Source organism: Lactuca virosa, chromosome 9 (assembly GCF_052849685.1).
Source record: "Lactuca virosa cultivar CGN04683 chromosome 9, Lactuca_virosa_CGN04683_v6, whole genome shotgun sequence".
In the NCBI taxonomy this organism is placed as follows: domain Eukaryota; kingdom Viridiplantae; phylum Streptophyta; class Magnoliopsida; order Asterales; family Asteraceae; genus Lactuca; species Lactuca virosa.
The window spans coordinates 260,574,388-260,584,059 of NC_136434.1; the positions used below are offsets into that span (position 1 = coordinate 260,574,388).

Sequence of the window (9,672 nt, forward strand, 5' to 3'; positions counted from 1 at the left end):
TTTTAGGGTTTTGGACTTAGATATTTATAATGCATTTTGTGTTCTTTGGAATCAAATATGTTATCATGAAAGAGAAGTGATATATTTTCGACACATTAGATCCAACATATGAAACTTAATTTTGAAAAAACTATTCACACTCGTCGCGTAATAATTGTTTAGATGTAGTAAACTATTTGAGCAAACAAACTAATCGCCTCTAAAAACTAATTTTTGAAAAAAAAATGCACATGTTGCTTGGCACGGATAAACGACTACTATATATATATATATATATATATATATATATATATATATATATATATATATATATAATTGTTTTTCGTGCTCAACCTGAATTTTTTTAAGCAAACTGAAAATTGAACCGCCAAAACCCTTTAAGGGAGATCCTCCTCGAATAACCTGAAACTGAAAACCCAATTAAGGTTCGGTTCGGACAATTTTAGGGTTTGATCTGTATAATGGTCACCCCTAATATAAACTATAAATCCTTATTATATCTGGCAAACAGTGTCCAAGTGGTCGGGAATGAAACATAATCTACCTAAAGAACATGGATTATTCAAAGTTCAATCAATTAATTTAGTAACAAATAAATTTCATATCCAAGACTCATTCATGTACGAGTTATTTAAACATGGTAGACTTCGACTTCAAGGCAACTTGCGTACTAAAAACGTACTACTTTTTATACAACTAATTAATAATGCTCAAACCAATGGTACTTTTAATACCACTTCACGAAAATCCACTTGAAGCGGTAATTTATTTAGACTTTTGATTTCTTATCAACCATTAAGTCTCTCGTTAAATTGCAGACTAATTAGCCGACAAAAAAACAACTTTAATCTGCCAGTAGGACACCAACGAAAGCAACACAACAAGAAATTGATAAGGCCAATGGTTTTATATTTATACACACACGCTAGCTGGCCAAAAAAGGACAGAGGACTTCCATTCATCAATGAACCCTCACAAGCATCGACAAAGAGAAGGAAGGTTTGTTCTGATTGAAGAGGCGAGTTAACAGGATGTGTTATGAGGTCAAGTGTTCCAAGTGCGGCAAAACCACATGGGGTGGTTGTGGGTTTCATGTCTCCGCCGTTTACAAGGGAATTCCCCATGGCGATCTCTGTATGTGCAAAGGGTGGCCCGGTGTTAAGTCAGCAGCTGAAGGTTCTACTGTTGTCGAAGAAGAATCTACTTCTTCATCGTGTTGTATTCTCTGAAGCGCTCCTACTACATCTGTAAATGTTTATTTTATCCTTATTTTATTTCGGTACTTAATTAATAAAGGCAATCTTTATTATTGTTTCACAAAGTTGTTGTGTTACTTGGCTCTTTTTCACCTTAGTTTTACACTATTCAACGATAAATGAACTAGTTTCTGCTATGATTTTAATTTTTAACACTAATTGTTACTGTTACATCTGTTTATCTTCAACGAAGAAAACTTTTTTACTACAAAAACTGTAGAGTATCCGATTATGCTAAGTAGTGTTGTGGGGTTTACATGTGTTATTTTCACCATATGATTCCCTATTTAAATGATATGGATAGAAAATAAAATAAAATAGAGATTTTTTAATATGTGCTAAAGGCTCATATGATAAGCATTAATTGAAATATTAATTATAAGAAATAGTACCATTTAATTATTATGATAATATTCATTATAATTAATACTTCAATCAATGCTTCTTATATGTGCCCTTAGGGCATATATTAGAAAATCTCAATAAAATAAAATAAATATTAGTTGTCGGTCCGGGTCGTGTCGTATAAACGAAAAAAGTTAATTTCATACAATTATACCCGACAAGGTCTTATATATTGATATATTTTCACATTTATATCATTACTAATATCATTTAAAACAAAAGCGATCTCGAAAAAATTGGTTAAAAATCATACCGGTTTTTTAGAAAAAACCTACTTCTGTTAAAACTTATATTTGTGCACCTCTACCTTGGATAGATTAATTATTTGGGCTATTAAAATATAAAAGATAAGCTTTAAAAATCTTGATTGATACATATGTTTTCTTTGCCAAAGCATTAAGGTAGTTCACTAATTATAATTCTTAGATTAATAAGATAAACATAGAATCATAGATTTAGATAAACATATAATATAGATTAGATAGTCTCCTAGTCAGTTTACAATTTCCATATATTATAATCTTGTATTATGTATTTATAGTTGACGGGTAAGGAGAGGACACAGAGAAATTTACCATTTTTTCATGGTATCAGAGCCATAATTGGCCTTTTCTTCCCTTGCTTGACGCTCTTCTCTACCCTACTTAGTCAGTTATGTTCTTGCTTTCTTCCTTCTTTCTTCTCTACCCTTATTAGTCAAAGGGCAATAAACTTCCTGGGATACTCTTTCCAAGATTCACTGCAGAGCTTATCAAGTTCTTGACTCATCATCCCTTCAAAAGAACCACTAGCCGCATCACCTACTCCATCTACTGATGCAGCCGTCATTGCCGCCGTTGCCACTGCTAAAGACCTTTGGGAACGCCTCGATGCTATTGTGCTCCAATGGATTTACAGCACAATTTCAACCGACATGCTCAATACCATTTTGCAACCTGATGTTAAGGCTCAACAAGCATGGGAAACCCTCACAAATATATTCCAAGACAACAAAAACTCCAAGGCTCTTTACTTGGAACCTCAATTCGGCAATCTCAAACTTGACAACTTCCCTAACGTCTTTGCATACTGTCAAGAGTTAAAAACCCCTGTTTTAGCACACCGGTTAGTCTTACAACGTATCTCGACTCTCAACTCTAATTATGATAATATAGCAACCCTTATCCAACAATCTGACCCCTACCACTCTTCTAGGAAGCTCGATTGAAGCTAATCCTTGAAGAGACTCCCAAAGCTTATCAGAACCCTACTACTGCTCTTTTATCCACTACCGCCGGAACCCAATCGTCGGGATCGACTACTACCGCCGTTAATCACCAACCAACGCAACCGTCTTCTGCTGATAACAGGTCCGGCCACACTAATTATAGGGAATGGGGTGGTCGTGGAAGCTACATAGGCAGAGGTCGAGGTAGTGGAGACCGATCTGGTTATTCCAGATCGCAACCACAAAACCACACACAATATCAACGTCCTCCTTCTTGGGCATAATATTCCCTATGGGCATGGACCATACTTCCATGGGCTACGCCACCTTGTCCTTACCCCACTTCTTCATGGACTAGGCCCACCCTCACACAAAACAACCAACAAGCTGGTATTTTGGGTCCTCGACCACAACATGACCACACAACTACGAACTCTCAAAATCCGCAATACTCGCAAACCGACCTCGCTCGAGCTATGCATGCTCTTTCGTTACAACAACCCGGTGATAATTGGTATTTTGACACCAGTGCAACATCACACATGACGGGTTCCCAAGGTACGCTTATTTCTTATTGAAAATTACGTGCATTAAATAAACATATAATTTTTGGTAATAGACACATAATTCCTATTCATGTATACGGGTACACTTCCTTTTCACTCTCTCACCCACCGATTCACCTTAAAAACGTTCTCTATTCCCTTTATCTTATTCAAAATCTTATTTTCGTTCGTTTTCTATCTACTTGCAATAATTTATCACTTGAGTTCGATCCTTATGCTATTTTTGTGAAGGATTACCAAGCGGGGACACGACTCATGAGTTGCAATAACAAGATTGATCTTTATCCGCTTCCATCTTCCACTCTTCAAACAATTTGACAACCTCAAGCTTTTTCTACAGTTTCTCAAGACCTTTGGCATCACCATTTAGGACATCCAGGCGCCGCTATTTTAAGTTTGCTTAGAAAAATAAGTTTATATCTTGTAATCGTACTAAACCTTCTTTACTCTGTCAAGCGTATGCTTTTGGTAAACAGGTTAAATTGTTGTTTTTTGATTCAATATCTAATACGTTTACTCCTTTTGATATTATGCATAGTGACTTTGGACCTCACCGGTGTTGAGTTCCGGAGGACATCGTTATTACGTACTTTTTCTTGACGACTATTCTAATCTTTTATGGTCTTTTCCCTTAGGTCATAAGTCTCAAGTCTTCTCTACATTCCTTTCTTTTAGTAACTTTGTCAAAACTCACTTTTCTACAAACATTAAAGCTTTTCAATGTGACAACAACACATAATACAATAACAAAGCATTTCACTCCTTTTGTTCCTCAAATGGCATGGTTTTTCACTTTTCTTGTCCTCATACATCATCCTAAAACGGGAAAGTCAAGCGTAAAATTTATGTTATTAACAATATTATCTGAACACTACTTTCCCATGCCAACGCCCCCGCCTCCTTTTGGCACCACGCTCTACAAATTGCAACTTATCTTTTAAATATTGTTCCAAAAAAAACACTCCACAACCATACCCTACACATCTTTTATACAAACATATTCCTTCTTATAAACATTTACGTGTTTTTGGATGTTTGTGCTACCCTTTATTTCCATCTTCCACCATAAATAAATTACAACTTCGATCCACTCCATGTATCTTCGCGGGTACCCCAACGATCTTCATGGGTATAAATGTTATGACATCCAAACCAAAAGATCATTATTTCCCACCATATCTTATTCGATGAGCATATTTTCCCATTCAAACAACATCCCCCTTCAACGCCATGCTTTTACAACTTTCTCACCGACCCTATTCACCCTTCTTTCATTTTTCCGTCTTCTTTTCTAACCCCATCAGTTCATTAAACCCCTTTGAACCAGCCTTCTCTAGGCCCTACTCAAGGCTCAAACAACCCTCCCAATATCAACCCATCACCTCCTCTCTCTCCACTTCCACTGCCTCCTATTATCCCACCTCAAACTCGCACCATACATACAAGAAGCATGTCTGGTATATCTAAGCCTAAAAAAATATTCAATGTCTCTTCTATTAACACCGGTTCTTCCCTTCCTAACAATACCAAGGATGCGTTATCCGATCCGAATTAGAAATAAGCTATGAATGACGAGTTTAATGCACTAATTGAGAATAAGACTTGGTTGTTAGTACCAAAAACATCGGATATGCATATCATTCGTTCTATGTGGATTTTCATAAATAAATTAATCTGATGGTTCCTTTGAACAATACAAAGCACGATTGGTAGGCGATGGACGTTCACAACAGGTTGGTATTGACTGTCACGAGACATTTAGCCCAACTCTAAAACCCGCTACTATACACATAGTCTTAAGTCTTAAAGTCTCCAAATCATGGCCAATACATCAACTTAACGTAAAAAATGTGTGTCTACATGGAAACCTATCAAAAATGGTTTACATGCATCAACAAATGGGTTTTCGGGACAATCGTCATCCAAATCACGTTTGTCTTCTTAAAAAAATCCTTATATTGTCTTAAACAAGCCCCACGTGCATGGTACCGATGTTTTGCTAATTATGTTGGAACTTTGGGTTTCAAGCATAGTGTTTCTGAACACTCTTTCTTTATTTACCGAAATGGTAATGATGTATCCCACTTAATACTCTATGTTGATGATATTATTCTCACAACTTCCTATCATAGTCTTCGACATACATTTATGAAGCTTCTAGAACAGGAATTTCCAATGAAGGATCTTGGACCTTTGAGCTACCTTCTTGGAATATCCGTTCACCGTCATTCGAAGGGCCTATTTTTAAGTCAAACTCAATAAGCCAAAGAGATCATCGAGCGTGCCGACATGTCTGGCTATAAACCTACTGCCACCCCCAACGATACTAACTCTAAACTTGATGCCGAAGTAGGCGATCCATTTTATGACCCTACTTACTATCGCAGTTTAGACGGTGTTTTACAATACCTCACCTTCACCCGTCTTTATATTTAATACGACGTACAACAAATTTGTCTTCATATGCACGCTCTGTTAGGTTTTCTACGCATCAAATACACTCTAAACTAGGTAGCAGAAAAATCAAAACTGCAATATACCTAAGTGTACATGCAATCTATGGATCTATGGTTTCATGCTAATTACATCTACCCTGGAAAACAAAAAATACAAAGAAGAAAAACATACCTCATTTGTAGCTCTTCATCTCCATGCTTGAGATCTCATCCTCCACGAAGTTTCTTGGATGAGAGGACCCAAACCAGAATCCCTCTAATGGTATCACCCAATGACACCAAAGAGTGGAGAAGCGTCAATTTCACAAATCGTAAGAGGGATAGAAATCGTCCCAAAACGGGGGAGGAAGAAGAGTTGGAGAAACTTTAAGCCAAGGTGCAAGGAAGAATGAAATCCCTAAGACCCTATTTATAGTCATGAATAATTTTATTATTCTAGAAGTTCATAGTTGGTTATAACTGTTGTAGCAATTATAAAGTAAGACGGATATGAATTGGATTGGTTGACTTTCACCACATGTAAGTAGGAAATGGGTTGTAACCAATATTCATAGGTACTTGTCAGAGAACTGATATTGAACTTACCCAAATCAAGATCACCTCATGGATTGCTATTATGAGTGATATTTGATTAAAAGGTATTATCTTTGTATCCTTAACACCTGGGATACACAGTGAGACATAAGTTTAAGGAGTGTTGTGCTTTAATATGGTCAAATGTTGATCCTTAACTGAGCAGTTATAAAAGCCATTTTTAGGTATGGTACGAACTATGCAAGAGGCTTATGTGGTCAAGATGGGATTTGTTCCTGTTATGTGTTGAGAGTTAGACATCTAAGGCGCCTTACCAAAAGTTGAACACTAGATGAGATTAATTTCTATCTGCAACTCATGTTTAACATGATGTATGTGACAAAGGGATAACTGATAAACTTACCTTATACACCAATTATATCTTTGAGCTTCTGGGGAATTGGTTGTGTTAGAAAGACACAAATTCATATATTGTTTGGGGCAGTGAAATGTTGCTAGATGTTCACCATTGTGTATATCAGTCTAATATGAGTCTTGCGTAAGTGGGATATTGAAATATCTAGTATGCTCAAGAGTCATATTAAAGTCATATTGCTAATTAACATATGATACTAATGAGCCACACTAACAACAACTTGATACAATTTATTATTTATTAGAAATTGATTTCAATAAATATTCAATAAACTCTTATAATTAATTGGAAATTATTTGTTTCATGGGAATATTAATTTCATTAGCAAGTAACATAATATATCATATGGTATGATTTATTAAGTCATGTACATTATTTTGGACTAGAAACACGCTTTTGTCTTTTAGCTAAAAGTTAAAGTTTATATCTTATAAAGATTTATAAGAATTTTATAAACTTCTCTTCTCTTTTTATATAAAAAAAGATGAGATAGTTTCTACGAAACAAGACATGGTCTTTTGAATATAATAATGGAAAGTAAGCATAGCTTAAGAGGCATGGGACACATGTAGGATTTAGGGTATGAAGTGCTAAAAGTGTTAAGAACTCTTGGGTAATGATTTAGCTTTATGAAGGCTTTCATTCATTCATTTTTTACTCACTAAAACTGTAGCTCCCTCACACTCTCTCATATTCTCTCTTGCAAAGAAGTGTTAGAAGATTACTTGCTTGCATTTTACTCTCTTTAAGGCATATTTGGATATAGACTTAAAGCTTAAGAATTTTGACTAGCATCTATATCAAGTTGGTTTCATGTTGGTGTCTCAAAAGTTCATACATTCTTCATCAACTTCTTAGCCTCCTAAAAGGACCCAAAGAACTACAAAGGATGTTATTTCTTCATCCTTTCTTTGGTTGGTGTCTTAATCGTCTATAACTTGCAAGATGATCCTTGGTGGGTGTAAATTAGCATATGTTATTTTCAAAAAATCAAGTCTTCTATTTGCTAATTTTCTAGTTTATGAAGCTTTTTTTGGAAATAAAACCTAACACTCTTTTCAACCAATAAGAATGATCTTATTCAAGGTTCAAGCATGAAGAACATCAAAATAGAATGTGTCACACCCCTTAACTGAAGAAACGGCAGAAACATCCGGGGGTTTGGGTGACTTCATCTTGTAATACCATCACAGTGTATATAATTGAGTCAAGACAACATCATCATCACACATACAATAATAAAACTGTCATTGTTTACATCAATGTTTTGGTTACAAAATTACATTCCCAAAATATAAGTGTATGATGATAGCAAAAATACATCAAAATCCATGAGTTCTTGAAGGCCAACCTGCTTAACGATTTCCTGAGAATACAAGTTATTTTGAAAATGGTCAACATATATAATGTTGGTGAGTTCATAAGCATATTTGTATGAAAAGTTTGTATCACTTTGTAAACACCAGAAAATCCGATATTTTCTGTAAAAGAGATAAATGGTTTGAACGCTTTGTATCAAATCTTGTATTAAAGCATGTGTGTTTCTGTTTTGAAAATGTATAAAGAGTGTATTCCAGAATTCCCATGTTTTCTGTTGTAAGTAGAAGGTAATGTATAATTGTGTGTTTTCCCAGAAAATCCGATATTTTCTGTTTATAAAAGTGTTGTGGTCTTAAAACCCTAACACCGTAGAATGGTGTTTGTATAGTATCGCAACTGCATAATTGTTTATGTATTCCGTAAATTTTACAGTGGAGTTAATTTCTATGTGAGTCGTTATAACCATACTTGATATGACTGATCTGCCTGTCATGACATTTTTCAGGCGTCGCTTGTTTAAGGTAAGACGTTTGTCACCCTATACTGGCCTAGTCTAGCTGTAGCGAACAGCTCAGGTGCAGGGCTGTCAACCCAGTATAGATCTATACACAAATTCTCGCTCTCCCTCCAGGAGACTCTAGTTATAACTATAGGAATTAAGGGTGTACACTAGGTAGGTACGCATGAAAGAACGTCTCACAAGAACCTTAACTAAATTTATGCGAACAATGTATCACATTGTTTACCGTTTCAAAATAATGTTTCCGTGTATGTATTTACGTTATAAGGTCCAATATGAAATGGATATACAAGACGTATCAAGCATGTAAATGGGTCACTAAGGCCCAATGACATGTGATGAAAGTATAAGGCCCAATAAGCATGTAACTGGATCACTGAGGCCCAATAAACATGTAATGAATATTCCAGGCCCAATAAGCATGTAAAAGGACCACTAAGGCCCAATAAACATGTAAGGTATGTTCCAGGCCCAATAAGCATGTAAATGGACCACTAAGGCCCAATAAACATGTAAGGTATATTCCTGGCCCAATAAAAGTGAAAATGACGTATTTAGTCCGTTTGTTATTACGTTGGTTGTTTAAGCTCAATTGTTTACCAAAATGACATAAAAGACCCACTTTTCGTAATGATGACATTTTTGGCCCATTAAGCCGAAAATTTACGATTTAGGCACATTTTTGGTAAAAATGACACTTTAGGTCCATTAAGACCAAAAGTTTACATTTAAGGGCTTATTTTAAATAAAATACCATTTTTATCCCACTTTTGTTAGAATTTACATTTTCGGCCCAATTTTGATGAAAATTGACATTTGCGGCCCAAATGTATAGAAATTTAACCTTTTCGGCCCAAGTTTAATAAAATTTACATTTTCAGCCCATTTAACCGAAAATTTACATTTTGGCTCAAATTTGTTTAAAATGAAAATTTAACCCACAAAAGTCAAAAGTTTACAAATTTAGCCCATGAAACCGTGAAGGCCCAACTT

The 9,672-nt window shown here is 35.4% G+C and overlaps 2 long non-coding RNA genes across 2 annotated transcripts; one reads left to right on the top strand and one right to left on the bottom strand.

Annotated features, from left to right (window-relative positions):
- Positions 1–722: 722 nt before the first annotated feature.
- Positions 723–2,368, bottom strand: LOC145138665 (uncharacterized). Its single transcript, XR_013721650.1, has 2 exons — positions 2,237–2,368; positions 723–1,245 (listed from the first exon to the last, which is right to left on the bottom strand). It is a non-coding gene; the product is annotated as an uncharacterized LOC145138665 (long non-coding RNA).
- A 971-nt stretch (positions 2,369–3,339) lies between these two features.
- Positions 3,340–3,935, top strand: LOC145138666 (uncharacterized). Its single transcript, XR_013721651.1, has 2 exons — positions 3,340–3,426; positions 3,666–3,935. It is a non-coding gene; the product is annotated as an uncharacterized LOC145138666 (long non-coding RNA).
- Positions 3,936–9,672: the final 5,737 nt, after the last annotated feature.